This window comes from Pavona decussata, unplaced genomic scaffold (genome assembly GCF_977016875.1).
Source record: "Pavona decussata unplaced genomic scaffold, jaPavDecu1.1 SCAFFOLD_22, whole genome shotgun sequence".
NCBI classification, from domain to species: Eukaryota; Metazoa; Cnidaria; class Anthozoa; order Scleractinia; family Agariciidae; genus Pavona; species Pavona decussata.
Window position 1 is genome coordinate 326,682 of NW_028145445.1, and position 16,662 is coordinate 343,343.

Sequence of the window (16,662 nt, forward strand, 5' to 3'; positions counted from 1 at the left end):
CTCAGTTAACCCTTTAGTTAACCTCTAATATCAAAGAACAAATTCTCCCATCTTGTCCCGTTACTTTTCTTGTAAAAGTACTGTGGAGAACAGGGCCGTACGTAGCGCAAGGGCAGCAGGAAAACTCAATTTGTTTCTAACATCACACTGATCACAAGAAAATCGACTAATTGACTGAAAAAATATTCCTCAAATGTGAATTCCAAATGACTAATTTGGAAAATCTTTTGAAGCAAAAGCCAGTACCAATAACCAGTTTTCTTATGAAAATAATGATTTTGTCAGTTTGGGCTGCCTATGGTTTAGAATTCGGTGCGCAAATAAAGACTGACAAGCCTTCGTAACTTTCTGGATCGTGTTTTAGCCTTCTTAAATCTAGCTTATACAAGTATGTTTTTTTAAGGGATAAATTGGTTTTAAAAGCCTGCGCTGCTCGCAAGTATTTGTAACGGGTTTGGATTTAACCATCATATGTTCATCATCCAACAGGTCATTTGCACCTAATGATTTTTCAGTTTCCTCTTTTGAATTCTCTTCGTTTTGAATATGACCTCTTATTCCGTGTGTTCAACGACGTTGTTTTTATGCCACATAGGGCATTTCAGCTGGGTTTGGCTTGGCTCTTTTAAGTGCTTGATAGTTTTAACGGCCTTTCTTGTTGAGATTTGTGTCATGTTAGGACAGGAATTAATCATTGCTTGTATCGTGCAATGAGCTTCATTCTGTAATTGCTGCAATGCCGGGCCCGGATATTAGTGTTTGTCACAAGAAGTTGTGTTTCTTGGCACGGCTATTTGTTGTTTTAGTTCTCTAGTAATCGTTGTAACCTGTTATAGAGCTATGCAACGTGTCACAGTAATACTGAAAAGGCTTGAATTGTATTTAAATAACGACTGTGTTTTTGCAAATGCTTCGCTCCACTGATATCGTGCGTTTGAATTGTGGAGGCTCAGTGATTTTCTCCCTTTGTTTACAGCAGTGCATAGACTGTGTTTTAAAATGAGAGACAATATTTGCTTCAAGCTAAACAAGATGTTAACTTCATTAAAAGACCGTAAACGTCTTAGAGGCAACTTTTTGTGTAGGAGTGAAAACAATTAATGTCCAACTGGAAACCCTGTCTGCATAAAATCCTAAGTACGGCCCTCTCGTTATTAAAATACAGTCGAACCTGTATTAAGCGCGTAGCGGTCACCCTCGGCCGGGGAATGGCTAAGTGAGCGCTTAATACAGGTTGTACAAAATACAGGTCAGAACACGGTGAAAATGCCATTTCATATAACGTAGTAAACAGCTTATGCATAAAAGCTGACGTAGCTGCTACTAAAAATAGTTCGCGGCAAAAAATACAGAGAAATGTATGGAAAGTTCAAAACACGACTCAGAGACGCTTTCTGTCACAGCTACATCCCGCCAATTTTGTTCTTAACATCCTTTTTCTAGTGCCAAAAGTTTCCAATTCATGAATTTTTCAGAAGCGATGTTTTATGAAAATTATTTGACATCGGATTTCCATACAAACACTATTATTTCAAGCCTGTTTGCCTACCCGTCAAAATGGCGTCGAAAACCGTGATAAGGCCTATTCTAGAAAGTAACTAAAGGTGGATTTCCACTGTCGCGTAAATTTTACGTGCGTACAGACGTGCATTGAGCTGGCTTTACGTACGTAAATAAAATAAGAAGCGATGTATTAGTCGCGCGCGTAAACGTAAAAAGTTGAATGCTGTTCAACTTTTTACGTTTATGCACGCCGGTCATACATCGCTTCTTATTTTATTTACGTACGTAAAGCCAGCTCAATTCACGTCTGTACGCACGTAAAATTTACGCGACAATGGAAATCTACCTTAAGGCATTCGCAGAAAGTCTGATTGTGTTGATTAGCTAGGTAAACTTACGGTATTTAACTGAAAGGACGTTTTGTCACAAAGAAGTGCGAAAATAACAACATAAGTTAAGCGATGGTTCTTGAAACGAACAACTTCACAGCTAGAATAATCAATGACATCGCTAATTCGAAAATATTTCGTTCTCGCTCTAAAGCAAACACGACAATGAAAAGAAACGACATAAAATAAAACATGATTGTTTAAGACTTACTGAGACCTTTAAGTTGTTTTCCTGTCAGGTCCATTCGCTCCCCAGCAAAGTCACAACCGATACCGTTCCATCGGTCACCTGAATCGCTGATCCACTGACCGTGTGTTTATTTCTCGTCGCAAAGAAGGCCTGAAGGTCAATGAAATCATCCTGTTAATGTGATCATCATGTTACATGTTGTCGCCGAAACGTCATGTTTTAAGAGGGTGCTAATGGGGGTACCCAATTGTCAGTTAACTACGAATTTTTCGGCTAATTGTCAGTTAACTACTATTTTTTTTTTTTTGGCCAATTGTCAGTTAACTACTAATTTAAGTTATCTATTAAATTTTTATTATCTCACAGCAATAGTAATTGATTCATAACCCAAATTTTCTTTACTTCAAAACGTCAATTAGTTTTGGGGGTTGGATCTTACTAAAATAAAGATATATTACATGAAATCACAAAATCTCCACCAAAAAGCCTCCACCTTGGCGCCTTTCGCATATAATATCAGTTCAAATGTTACCTGTTCACGCAACGGTACTGGTAAAACTCACGAAATAGCTTTCCTGTTAGGAAAACACTTTGTTGCTTTTATTAACAACAACAATGGTATTTAGTATAATTAATAGAATGTCACTTAACTGTTAACTTTTCATTTATCAGTTAACTACTAATTTTTTGGCTAAATATCAGTTAAGTACTATTTTTTTGGGCAATTGTCAGTTAACTGTTAACCCCATTAGCACCCTCTTTTAATCTCGCTACTTTTTATTTTGAAATAATACAACAGTCCTGGCAAAAGAAACCTCTGACACCGCAGGTCTCTTATGCCAGCGGAGATGGTCTTGCTGCTCAGTCCGACAACGAGGGAGGGTGAAAGCCGGCCCCTAGACCATTTTTAGGCAAACCCCTTTCGGGTAGCGCTCACATCAAGAGTCCTAAATTAAATTTCATCTACATATAACATGGACAGCTGTCTTCCAAGTGGTACGTCTTGAGGTTTGAGCGTACATGCTAAAACTCACAAAATGAATAGAGAAATACCTCGTTGTTTATTTCAACAAAATGATCAGGCAATGGTCAAAAGTATGAACAGCTAGGGGGAAAAACACACTTGTGATTAGTCTATAAAGTCACTTAAAGGCCGAGTTTCACGGTCAAGCGCATGCGCGAGCAGACAAGAGAATCTTTTCATTATTTTAATTTTGTTTTATAAAAGAAAAACGCTCAATGTATGATTGTGACTGTTCATTCTACCCAAGCCTTGGCATCCGTACAGATCGACCTTGTAGTTCAGTTTTTCATCTCAGTTAACCCTTTAGTTAACCTCTAATATCAAAGAACAAATTCTCCCATCTTGTCCCGTTACTTTTCTTGTAAAAGTACTGTGGAGAACAGGGCCGTACGTAGCGCAAGGGCAGCAGGAAAACTCAATTTGTTTCTAACATCACACTGATCACAAGAAAATCGACTAATTGACTGAAAAAATATTCCTCAAATGTGAATTCCAAATGACTAATTTGGAAAATCTTTTGAAGCAAAAGCCAGTACCAATAACCAGTTTTCTTATGAAAATAATGATTTTGTCAGTTTGGGCTGCCTATGGTTTAGAATTCGGTGCGCAAATAAAGACTGACAAGCCTTCGTAACTTTCTGGATCGTGTTTTAGCCTTCTTAAATCTAGCTTATACAAGTATGTTTTTTTAAGGGATAAATTGGTTTTAAAAGCCTGCGCTGCTCGCAAGTATTTGTAACGGGTTTGGATTTAACCATCATATGTTCATCATCCAACAGGTCATTTGCACCTAATGATTTTTCAGTTTCCTCTTTTGAATTCTCTTCGTTTTGAATATGACCTCTTATTCCGTGTGTTCAACGACGTTGTTTTTATGCCACATAGGGCATTTCAGCTGGGTTTGGCTTGGCTCTTTTAAGTGCTTGATAGTTTTAACGGCCTTTCTTGTTGAGATTTGTGTCATGTTAGGACAGGAATTAATCATTGCTTGTATCGTGCAATGAGCTTCATTCTGTAATTGCTGCAATGCCGGGCCCGGATATTAGTGTTTGTCACAAGAAGTTGTGTTTCTTGGCACGGCTATTTGTTGTTTTAGTTCTCTAGTAATCGTTGTAACCTGTTATAGAGCTATGCAACGTGTCACAGTAATACTGAAAAGGCTTGAATTGTATTTAAATAACGACTGTGTTTTTGCAAATGCTTCGCTCCACTGATATCGTGCGTTTGAATTGTGGAGGCTCAGTGATTTTCTCCCTTTGTTTACAGCAGTGCATAGACTGTGTTTTAAAATGAGAGACAATATTTGCTTCAAGCTAAACAAGATGTTAACTTCATTAAAAGACCGTAAACGTCTTAGAGGCAACTTTTTGTGTAGGAGTGAAAACAATTAATGTCCAACTGGAAACCCTGTCTGCATAAAATCCTAAGTACGGCCCTCTCGTTATTAAAATACAGTCGAACCTGTATTAAGCGCGTAGCGGTCACCCTCGGCCGGGGAATGGCTAAGTGAGCGCTTAATACAGGTTGTACAAAATACAGGTCAGAACACGGTGAAAATGCCATTTCATATAACGTAGTAAACAGCTTATGCATAAAAGCTGACGTAGCTGCTACTAAAAATAGTTCGCGGCAAAAAATACAGAGAAATGTATGGAAAGTTCAAAACACGACTCAGAGACGCTTTCTGTCACAGCTACATCCCGCCAATTTTGTTCTTAACATCCTTTTTCTAGTGCCAAAAGTTTCCAATTCATGAATTTTTCAGAAGCGATGTTTTATGAAAATTATTTGACATCGGATTTCCATACAAACACTATTATTTCAAGCCTGTTTGCCTACCCGTCAAAATGGCGTCGAAAACCGTGATAAGGCCTATTCTAGAAAGTAACTAAAGGTGGATTTCCACTGTCGCGTAAATTTTACGTGCGTACAGACGTGCATTGAGCTGGCTTTACGTACGTAAATAAAATAAGAAGCGATGTATTAGTCGCGCGCGTAAACGTAAAAAGTTGAATGCTGTTCAACTTTTTACGTTTATGCACGCCGGTCATACATCGCTTCTTATTTTATTTACGTACGTAAAGCCAGCTCAATTCACGTCTGTACGCACGTAAAATTTACGCGACAATGGAAATCTACCTTAAGGCATTCGCAGAAAGTCTGATTGTGTTGATTAGCTAGGTAAACTTACGGTATTTAACTGAAAGGACGTTTTGTCACAAAGAAGTGCGAAAATAACAACATAAGTTAAGCGATGGTTCTTGAAACGAACAACTTCACAGCTAGAATGATCAATGACATCGCTAATTCGAAAATATTTCGTTCTCGCTCTAAAGCAAACACGACAATGAAAAGAAACGACATAAAATAAAACATGATTGTTTAAGACTTACTGAGACCTTTAAGTTGTTTTCCTGTCAGGTCCATTCGCTCCCCAGCAAAGTCACAACCGATACCGTTCCATCGGTCACCTGAATCGCTGATCCACTGACCGTGTGTTTATTTCTCGTCGCAAAGAAGGCCTGAAGGTCAATGAAATCATCCTGTTAATGTGATCATCATGTTACATGTTGTCGCCGAAACGTCATGTTTTAAGAGGGTGCTAATGGGGGTACCCAATTGTCAGTTAACTACGAATTTTTCGGCTAATTGCCAGTTAACTACTATTTTTTTTTTTTGGCCAATTGTCAGTTAACTACTAATTTAAGTTATCTATTAAATTTTTATTATCTCACAGCAATAGTAATTGATTCATAACCCAAATTTTCTTTACTTCAAAACGTCAATTAGTTTTGGGGGTTGGATCTTACTAAAATAAAGATATATTACATGAAATCACAAAATCTCCACCAAAAAGCCTCCACCTTGGCGCCTTTCGCATATAATATCAGTTCAAATGTTACCTGTTCACGCAACGGTACTGGTAAAACTCACGAAATAGCTTTGCTGTTAGGAAAACACTTTGTTGCTTTTATTAACAACAACAATGGTATTTAGTATAATTAATAGAATATCACTTAACTGTTAACTTTTCATTTATCAGTTAACTACTAATTTTTTGGCTAAATATCAGTTAAGTACTATTTTTTTGGGCAATTGTCAGTTAACTGTTAACCCCATTAGCACCCTCTTTTAATCTCGCTACCTTTTATTTTGAAATAATACAACAGTCCTGGCAAAAGAAACCTCTGACACCGCAGGTCTCTTATGCCAGCGGAGATGGTCTTGCTGCTCAGTCCGACAACGAGGGAGGGTGAAAGCCGGCCCCTAGACCATTTTTAGGCAAACCCCTTTCGGGTAGCGCTCACATCAAGAGTCCTAAATTAAATTTCATCTACATATAACATGGACAGCTGTCTTCCAAGTGGTACGTCTTGAGGTTTGAGCGTACATGCTAAAACTCACAAAATGAATAGAGAAATACCTCGTTGTTTATTTCAACAAAATGATCAGGCAATGGTCAAAAGTATGAACAGCTAGGGGGAAAAACACACTTGTGATTAGTCTATAAAGTCACTTAAAGGCCGAGTTTCACGGTCAAGCGCATGCGCGAGCAGACAAGAGAATCTTTTCATTATTTTAATTTTGTTTTATAAAAGAAAAACGCTCAATGTATGATTGTGACTGTTCATTCTACCCAAGCCTTGGCATCCGTACAGATCGACCTTGTAGTTCAGTTTTTCATCTCAGTTAACCCTTTAGTTAACCTCTAATATCAAAGAACAAATTCTCCCATCTTGTCCCGTTACTTTTCTTGTAAAAGTACTGTGGAGAACAGGGCCGTACGTAGCGCAAGGGCAGCAGGAAAACTCAATTTGTTTCTAACATCACACTGATCACAAGAAAATCGACTAATTGACTGAAAAAATATTCCTCAAATGTGAATTCCAAATGACTAATTTGGAAAATCTTTTGAAGCAAAAGCCAGTACCAATAACCAGTTTTCTTATGAAAATAATGATTTTGTCAGTTTGGGCTGCCTATGGTTTAGAATTCGGTGCGCAAATAAAGACTGACAAGCCTTCGTAACTTTCTGGATCGTGTTTTAGCCTTCTTAAATCTAGCTTATACAAGTATGTTTTTTTAAGGGATAAATTGGTTTTAAAAGCCTGCGCTGCTCGCAAGTATTTGTAACGGGTTTGGATTTAACCATCATATGTTCATCATCCAACAGGTCATTTGCACCTAATGATTTTTCAGTTTCCTCTTTTGAATTCTCTTCGTTTTGAATATGACCTCTTATTCCGTGTGTTCAACGACGTTGTTTTTATGCCACATAGGGCATTTCAGCTGGGTTTGGCTTGGCTCTTTTAAGTGCTTGATAGTTTTAACGGCCTTTCTTGTTGAGATTTGTGTCATGTTAGGACAGGAATTAATCATTGCTTGTATCGTGCAATGAGCTTCATTCTGTAATTGCTGCAATGCCGGGCCCGGATATTAGTGTTTGTCACAAGAAGTTGTGTTTCTTGGCACGGCTATTTGTTGTTTTAGTTCTCTAGTAATCGTTGTAACCTGTTATAGAGCTATGCAACGTGTCACAGTAATACTGAAAAGGCTTGAATTGTATTTAAATAACGACTGTGTTTTTGCAAATGCTTCGCTCCACTGATATCGTGCGTTTGAATTGTGGAGGCTCAGTGATTTTCTCCCTTTGTTTACAGCAGTGCATAGACTGTGTTTTAAAATGAGAGACAATATTTGCTTCAAGCTAAACAAGATGTTAACTTCATTAAAAGACCGTAAACGTCTTAGAGGCAACTTTTTGTGTAGGAGTGAAAACAATTAATGTCCAACTGGAAACCCTGTCTGCATAAAATCCTAAGTACGGCCCTCTCGTTATTAAAATACAGTCGAACCTGTATTAAGCGCGTAGCGGTCACCCTCGGCCGGGGAATGGCTAAGTGAGCGCTTAATACAGGTTGTACAAAATACAGGTCAGAACACGGTGAAAATGCCATTTCATATAACGTAGTAAACAGCTTATGCATAAAAGCTGACGTAGCTGCTACTAAAAATAGTTCGCGGCAAAAAATACAGAGAAATGTATGGAAAGTTCAAAACACGACTCAGAGACGCTTTCTGTCACAGCTACATCCCGCCAATTTTGTTCTTAACATCCTTTTTCTAGTGCCAAAAGTTTCCAATTCATGAATTTTTCAGAAGCGATGTTTTATGAAAATTATTTGACATCGGATTTCCATACAAACACTATTATTTCAAGCCTGTTTGCCTACCCGTCAAAATGGCGTCGAAAACCGTGATAAGGCCTATTCTAGAAAGTAACTAAAGGTGGATTTCCACTGTCGCGTAAATTTTACGTGCGTACAGACGTGCATTGAGCTGGCTTTACGTACGTAAATAAAATAAGAAGCGATGTATTAGTCGCGCGCGTAAACGTAAAAAGTTGAATGCTGTTCAACTTTTTACGTTTATGCACGCCGGTCATACATCGCTTCTTATTTTATTTACGTACGTAAAGCCAGCTCAATTCACGTCTGTACGCACGTAAAATTTACGCGACAATGGAAATCTACCTTAAGGCATTCGCAGAAAGTCTGATTGTGTTGATTAGCTAGGTAAACTTACGGTATTTAACTGAAAGGACGTTTTGTCACAAAGAAGTGCGAAAATAACAACATAAGTTAAGCGATGGTTCTTGAAACGAACAACTTCACAGCTAGAATAATCAATGACATCGCTAATTCGAAAATATTTCGTTCTCGCTCTAAAGCAAACACGACAATGAAAAGAAACGACATAAAATAAAACATGATTGTTTAAGACTTACTGAGACCTTTAAGTTGTTTTCCTGTCAGGTCCATTCGCTCCCCAGCAAAGTCACAACCGATACCGTTCCATCGGTCACCTGAATCGCTGATCCACTGACCGTGTGTTTATTTCTCGTCGCAAAGAAGGCCTGAAGGTCAATGAAATCATCCTGTTAATGTGATCATCATGTTACATGTTGTCGCCGAAACGTCATGTTTTAAGAGGGTGCTAATGGGGGTACCCAATTGTCAGTTAACTACGAATTTTTCGGCTAATTGTCAGTTAACTACTATTTTTTTTTTTTTGGCCAATTGTCAGTTAACTACTAATTTAAGTTATCTATTAAATTTTTATTATCTCACAGCAATAGTAATTGATTCATAACCCAAATTTTCTTTACTTCAAAACGTCAATTAGTTTTGGGGGTTGGATCTTACTAAAATAAAGATATATTACATGAAATCACAAAATCTCCACCAAAAAGCCTCCACCTTGGCGCCTTTCGCATATAATATCAGTTCAAATGTTACCTGTTCACGCAACGGTACTGGTAAAACTCACGAAATAGCTTTGCTGTTAGCTTTGTTGCTTTTATTAACAACAACAATGGTATTTAGTATAATTAATAGAATATCACTTAACTGTTAACTTTTCATTTATCAGTTAACTACTAATTTTTTGGCTAAATATCAGTTAAGTACTATTTTTTTGGGCAATTGTCAGTTAACTGTTAACCCCATTAGCACCCTCTTTTAATCTCGCTACTTTTTATTTTGAAATAATACAACAGTCCTGGCAAAAGAAACCTCTGACACCGCAGGTCTCTTATGCCAGCGGAGATGGTCTTGCTGCTCAGTCCGACAACGAGGGAGGGTGAAAGCCGGCCCCTAGACCATTTTTAGGCAAACCCCTTTCGGCTAGCGCTCACATCTGGAGTCCTAAATTAAATTTCATCTACATATAACATGAACAGCTGTCTTCCAAGTGGTACGTCTTGAGGCTTGAGCGTACATGCTAAAACTCACAAAATGAATAGAGAAATACCTCGTTGTTTATTTCAACAAAATGATCAGGCAATGGTCAAAAGTATGAACAGCTAGGGGGAAAAACACACTTGTGATTAGTCTATAAAGTCACTTAAAGGCCGAGTTTCACGGTCAAGCGCATGCGCGAGCAGACAAGAGAATCTTTTCATTATTTTAATTTTGTTTTATAAAAGAAAAACGCTCAATGTATGATTGTGACTGTTCATTCTACCCAAGCCTTGGCATCCGTACAGATCGACCTTGTAGTTCAGTTTTTCATCTCAGTTAACCCTTTAGTTAACCTCTAATATCAAAGAACAAATTCTCCCATCTTGTCCCGTTACTTTTCTTGTAAAAGTACTGTGGAGAACAGGGCCGTACGTAGCGCAAGGGCAGCAGGAAAACTCAATTTGTTTCTAACATCACACTGATCACAAGAAAATCGACTAATTGACTGAAAAAATATTCCTCAAATGTGAATTCCAAATGACTAATTTGGAAAATCTTTTGAAGCAAAAGCCAGTACCAATAACCAGTTTTCTTATGAAAATAATGATTTTGTCAGTTTGGGCTGCCTATGGTTTAGAATTCGGTGCGCAAATAAAGACTGACAAGCCTTCGTAACTTTCTGGATCGTGTTTTAGCCTTCTTAAATCTAGCTTATACAAGTATGTTTTTTTAAGGGATAAATTGGTTTTAAAAGCCTGCGCTGCTCGCAAGTATTTGTAACGGGTTTGGATTTAACCATCATATGTTCATCATCCAACAGGTCATTTGCACCTAATGATTTTTCAGTTTCCTCTTTTGAATTCTCTTCGTTTTGAATATGACCTCTTATTCCGTGTGTTCAACGACGTTGTTTTTATGCCACATAGGGCATTTCAGCTGGGTTTGGCTTGGCTCTTTTAAGTGCTTGATAGTTTTAACGGCCTTTCTTGTTGAGATTTGTGTCATGTTAGGACAGGAATTAATCATTGCTTGTATCGTGCAATGAGCTTCATTCTGTAATTGCTGCAATGCCGGGCCCGGATATTAGTGTTTGTCACAAGAAGTTGTGTTTCTTGGCACGGCTATTTGTTGTTTTAGTTCTCTAGTAATCGTTGTAACCTGTTATAGAGCTATGCAACGTGTCACAGTAATACTGAAAAGGCTTGAATTGTATTTAAATAACGACTGTGTTTTTGCAAATGCTTCGCTCCACTGATATCGTGCGTTTGAATTGTGGAGGCTCAGTGATTTTCTCCCTTTGTTTACAGCAGTGCATAGACTGTGTTTTAAAATGAGAGACAATATTTGCTTCAAGCTAAACAAGATGTTAACTTCATTAAAAGACCGTAAACGTCTTAGAGGCAACTTTTTGTGTAGGAGTGAAAACAATTAATGTCCAACTGGAAACCCTGTCTGCATAAAATCCTAAGTACGGCCCTCTCGTTATTAAAATACAGTCGAACCTGTATTAAGCGCGTAGCGGTCACCCTCGGCCGGGGAATGGCTAAGTGAGCGCTTAATACAGGTTGTACAAAATACAGGTCAGAACACGGTGAAAATGCCATTTCATATAACGTAGTAAACAGCTTATGCATAAAAGCTGACGTAGCTGCTACTAAAAATAGTTCGCGGCAAAAAATACAGAGAAATGTATGGAAAGTTCAAAACACGACTCAGAGACGCTTTCTGTCACAGCTACATCCCGCCAATTTTGTTCTTAACATCCTTTTTCTAGTGCCAAAAGTTTCCAATTCATGAATTTTTCAGAAGCGATGTTTTATGAAAATTATTTGACATCGGATTTCCATACAAACACTATTATTTCAAGCCTGTTTGCCTACCCGTCAAAATGGCGTCGAAAACCGTGATAAGGCCTATTCTAGAAAGTAACTAAAGGTGGATTTCCACTGTCGCGTAAATTTTACGTGCGTACAGACGTGCATTGAGCTGGCTTTACGTACGTAAATAAAATAAGAAGCGATGTATTAGTCGCGCGCGTAAACGTAAAAAGTTGAATGCTGTTCAACTTTTTACGTTTATGCACGCCGGTCATACATCGCTTCTTATTTTATTTACGTACGTAAAGCCAGCTCAATTCACGTCTGTACGCACGTAAAATTTACGCGACAATGGAAATCTACCTTAAGGCATTCGCAGAAAGTCTGATTGTGTTGATTAGCTAGGTAAACTTACGGTATTTAACTGAAAGGACGTTTTGTCACAAAGAAGTGCGAAAATAACAACATAAGTTAAGCGATGGTTCTTGAAACGAACAACTTCACAGCTAGAATAATCAATGACATCGCTAATTCGAAAATATTTCGTTCTCGCTCTAAAGCAAACACGACAATGAAAAGAAACGACATAAAATAAAACATGATTGTTTAAGACTTACTGAGACCTTTAAGTTGTTTTCCTGTCAGGTCCATTCGCTCCCCAGCAAAGTCACAACCGATACCGTTCCATCGGTCACCTGAATCGCTGATCCACTGACCGTGTGTTTATTTCTCGTCGCAAAGAAGGCCTGAAGGTCAATGAAATCATCCTGTTAATGTGATCATCATGTTACATGTTGTCGCCGAAACGTCATGTTTTAAGAGGGTGCTAATGGGGGTACCCAATTGTCAGTTAACTACCAATTTTTCGGCTAATTGTCAGTTAACTACTATTTTTTTTTTTTTGGCCAATTGTCAGTTAACTACTAATTTAAGTTATCTATTAAATTTTTATTATCTCACAGCAATAGTAATTGATTCATAACCCAAATTTTCTTTACTTCAAAACGTCAATTAGTTTTGGGGGTTGGATCTTACTAAAATAAAGATATATTACATGAAATCACAAAATCTCCACCAAAAAGCCTCCACCTTGGCGCCTTTCGCATATAATATCAGTTCAAATGTTACCTGTTCACGCAACGGTACTGGTAAAACTCACGAAATAGCTTTGCTGTTAGGAAAACACTTTGTTGCTTTTATTAACAACAACAATGGTATTTAGTATAATTAATAGAATATCACTTAACTGTTAACTTTTCATTTATCAGTTAACTACTAATTTTTTGGCTAAATATCAGTTAAGTACTATTTTTTTGGGCAATTGTCAGTTAACTGTTAACCCCATTAGCACCCTCTTTTAATCTCGCTACTTTTTATTTTGAAATAATACAACAGTCCTGGCAAAAGAAACCTCTGACACCGCAGGTCTCTTATGCCAGCGGAGATGGTCTTGCTGCTCAGTCCGACAACGAGGGAGGGTGAAAGCCGGCCCCTAGACCATTTTTAGGCAAACCCCTTTCGGCTAGCGCTCACATCTAGAGTCCTAAATTAAATTTCATCTACATATAACATGAACAGCTGTCTTCCAAGTGGTACGTCTTGAGGTTTGAGCGTACATGCTAAAACTCACAAAATGAATAGAGAAATACCTCGTTGTTTATTTCAACAAAATGATCAGGCAATGGTCAAAAGTATGAACAGCTAGGGGGAAAAACACACTTGTGATTAGTCTATAAAGTCACTTAAAGGCCGAGTTTCACGGTCAAGCGCATGCGCGAGCAGACAAGAGAATCTTTTCATTATTTTAATTTTGTTTTATAAAAGAAAAACGCTCAATGTATGATTGTGACTGTTCATTCTACCCAAGCCTTGGCATCCGTACAGATCGACCTTGTAGTTCAGTTTTTCATCTCAGTTAACCCTTTAGTTAACCTCTAATATCAAAGAACAAATTCTCCCATCTTGTCCCGTTACTTTTCTTGTAAAAGTACTGTGGAGAACAGGGCCGTACGTAGCGCAAGGGCAGCAGGAAAACTCAATTTGTTTCTAACATCACACTGATCACAAGAAAATCGACTAATTGACTGAAAAAATATTCCTCAAATGTGAATTCCAAATGACTAATTTGGAAAATCTTTTGAAGCAAAAGCCAGTACCAATAACCAGTTTTCTTATGAAAATAATGATTTTGTCAGTTTGGGCTGCCTATGGTTTAGAATTCGGTGCGCAAATAAAGACTGACAAGCCTTCGTAACTTTCTGGATCGTGTTTTAGCCTTCTTAAATCTAGCTTATACAAGTATGTTTTTTTAAGGGATAAATTGGTTTTAAAAGCCTGCGCTGCTCGCAAGTATTTGTAACGGGTTTGGATTTAACCATCATATGTTCATCATCCAACAGGTCATTTGCACCTAATGATTTTTCAGTTTCCTCTTTTGAATTCTCTTCGTTTTGAATATGACCTCTTATTCCGTGTGTTCAACGACGTTGTTTTTATGCCACATAGGGCATTTCAGCTGGGTTTGGCTTGGCTCTTTTAAGTGCTTGATAGTTTTAACGGCCTTTCTTGTTGAGATTTGTGTCATGTTAGGACAGGAATTAATCATTGCTTGTATCGTGCAATGAGCTTCATTCTGTAATTGCTGCAATGCCGGGCCCGGATATTAGTGTTTGTCACAAGAAGTTGTGTTTCTTGGCACGGCTATTTGTTGTTTTAGTTCTCTAGTAATCGTTGTAACCTGTTATAGAGCTATGCAACGTGTCACAGTAATACTGAAAAGGCTTGAATTGTATTTAAATAACGACTGTGTTTTTGCAAATGCTTCGCTCCAGTGATATCGTGCGTTTGAATTGTGGAGGCTCAGTGATTTTCTCCCTTTGTTTACAGCAGTGCATAGACTGTGTTTTAAAATGAGAGACAATATTTGCTTCAAGCTAAACAAGATGTTAACTTCATTAAAAGACCGTAAACGTCTTAGAGGCAACTTTTTGTGTAGGAGTGAAAACAGTTAATGTCCAACTGGAAACCCTGTCTGCATAAAATCCTAAGTACGGCCCTCTCGTTATTAAAATACAGTCGAACCTGTATTAAGCGCGTAGCGGTCACCCTCGGCCGGGGAATGGCTAAGTGAGCGCTTAATACAGGTTGTACAAAATACAGGTCAGAACACGGTGAAAATGCCATTTCATATAACGTAGTAAACAGCTTATGCATAAAAGCTGACGTAGCTGCTACTAAAAATAGTTCGCGGCAAAAAATACAGAGAAATGTATGGAAAGTTCAAAACACGACTCAGAGACGCTTTCTGTCACAGCTACATCCCGCCAATTTTGTTCTTAACATCCTTTTTCTAGTGCCAAAAGTTTCCAATTCATGAATTTTTCAGAAGCGATGTTTTATGAAAATTATTTGACATCGGATTTCCATACAAACACTATTATTTCAAGCCTGTTTGCCTACCCGTCAAAATGGCGTCGAAAACCGTGATAAGGCCTATTCTAGAAAGTAACTAAAGGTGGATTTCCACTGTCGCGTAAATTTTACGTGCGTACAGACGTGCATTGAGCTGGCTTTACGTACGTAAATAAAATAAGAAGCGATGTATTAGTCGCGCGCGTAAACGTAAAAAGTTGAATGCTGTTCAACTTTTTACGTTTATGCACGCCGGTCATACATCGCTTCTTATTTTATTTACGTACGTAAAGCCAGCTCAATTCACGTCTGTACGCACGTAAAATTTACGCGACAATGGAAATCTACCTTAAGGCATTCGCAGAAAGTCTGATTGTGTTGATTAGCTAGGTAAACTTACGGTATTTAACTGAAAGGACGTTTTGTCACAAAGAAGTGCGAAAATAACAACATAAGTTAAGCGATGGTTCTTGAAACGAACAACTTCACAGCTAGAATGATCAATGACATCGCTAATTCGAAAATATTTCGTTCTCGCTCTAAAGCAAACACGACAATGAAAAGAAACGACATAAAATAAAACATGATTGTTTAAGACTTACTGAGACCTTTAAGTTGTTTTCCTGTCAGGTCCATTCGCTCCCCAGCAAAGTCACAACCGATACCGTTCCATCGGTCACCTGAATCGCTGATCCACTGACCGTGTGTTTATTTCTCGTCGCAAAGAAGGCCTGAAGGTCAATGAAATCATCCTGTTAATGTGATCATCATGTTACATGTTGTCGCCGAAACGTCATGTTTTAAGAGGGTGCTAATGGGGGTACCCAATTGTCAGTTAACTACGAATTTTTCGGCTAATTGCCAGTTAACTACTATTTTTTTTTTTTGGCCAATTGTCAGTTAACTACTAATTTAAGTTATCTATTAAATTTTTATTATCTCACAGCAATAGTAATTGATTCATAACCCAAATTTTCTTTACTTCAAAACGTCAATTAGTTTTGGGGGTTGGATCTTACTAAAATAAAGATATATTACATGAAATCACAAAATCTCCACCAAAAAGCCTCCACCTTGGCGCCTTTCGCATATAATATCAGTTCAAATGTTACCTGTTCACGCAACGGTACTGGTAAAACTCACGAAATAGCTTTGCTGTTAGGAAAACACTTTGTTGCTTTTATTAACAACAACAATGGTATTTAGTATAATTAATAGAATATCACTTAACTGTTAACTTTTCATTTATCAGTTAACTACTAATTTTTTGGCTAAATATCAGTTAAGTACTATTTTTTTGGGCAATTGTCAGTTAACTGTTAACCCCATTAGCACCCTCTTTTAATCTCGCTACCTTTTATTTTGAAATAATACAACAGTCCTGGCAAAAGAAACCTCTGACACCGCAGGTCTCTTATGCCAGCGGAGATGGTCTTGCTGCTCAGTCCGACAACGAGGGAGGGTGAAAGCCGGCCCCTAGACCATTTTTAGGCAAACCCCTTTCGGCTAGCGCTCACATCTAGAGTCCTAAATTAAATTTCATCTACATATAACATGAACAGCTGTCTTCCAAGTGGTACGTCTT

At 38.0% G+C, this 16,662-nt stretch overlaps 2 long non-coding RNA genes across 3 annotated transcripts in view; one reads left to right on the forward strand and one right to left on the reverse strand.

The window, feature by feature from the left end:
* The window catches only part of LOC146486012 (uncharacterized), a 56,537-nt gene extending 54,335 nt beyond the window's left edge, over positions 1 to 2,202 (forward strand). The window contains exon 3 of the long non-coding RNA XR_014860732.1: positions 2,132 to 2,202. This is a non-coding gene — a long non-coding RNA (uncharacterized LOC146486012). The remainder of the gene's footprint in view (positions 1 to 2,131) is intronic.
* Positions 1 to 16,662, reverse strand: part of LOC146486014 (uncharacterized) — a 370,416-nt gene that overhangs the window by 2,539 nt on the left and 351,215 nt on the right. Inside the window, exons 16-23 of one of the 2 annotated variants that reach the window (XR_014860731.1) lie at positions 15,680 to 15,808; positions 13,316 to 13,367; positions 12,284 to 12,412; positions 9,920 to 9,971; positions 8,895 to 9,023; positions 6,531 to 6,582; positions 5,500 to 5,628; positions 2,110 to 2,232 (exon numbers count right to left, since the gene is read on the reverse strand). This is a non-coding gene — a long non-coding RNA (uncharacterized LOC146486014). Of the gene's footprint in view, positions 1 to 2,103; positions 2,233 to 5,499; positions 5,629 to 6,530; positions 6,583 to 8,894; positions 9,024 to 9,919; positions 9,972 to 12,283; positions 12,413 to 13,315; positions 13,368 to 15,679; positions 15,809 to 16,662 lie in introns of both variants that reach the window. The other variant, XR_014860730.1, reaches the window with a different exon arrangement.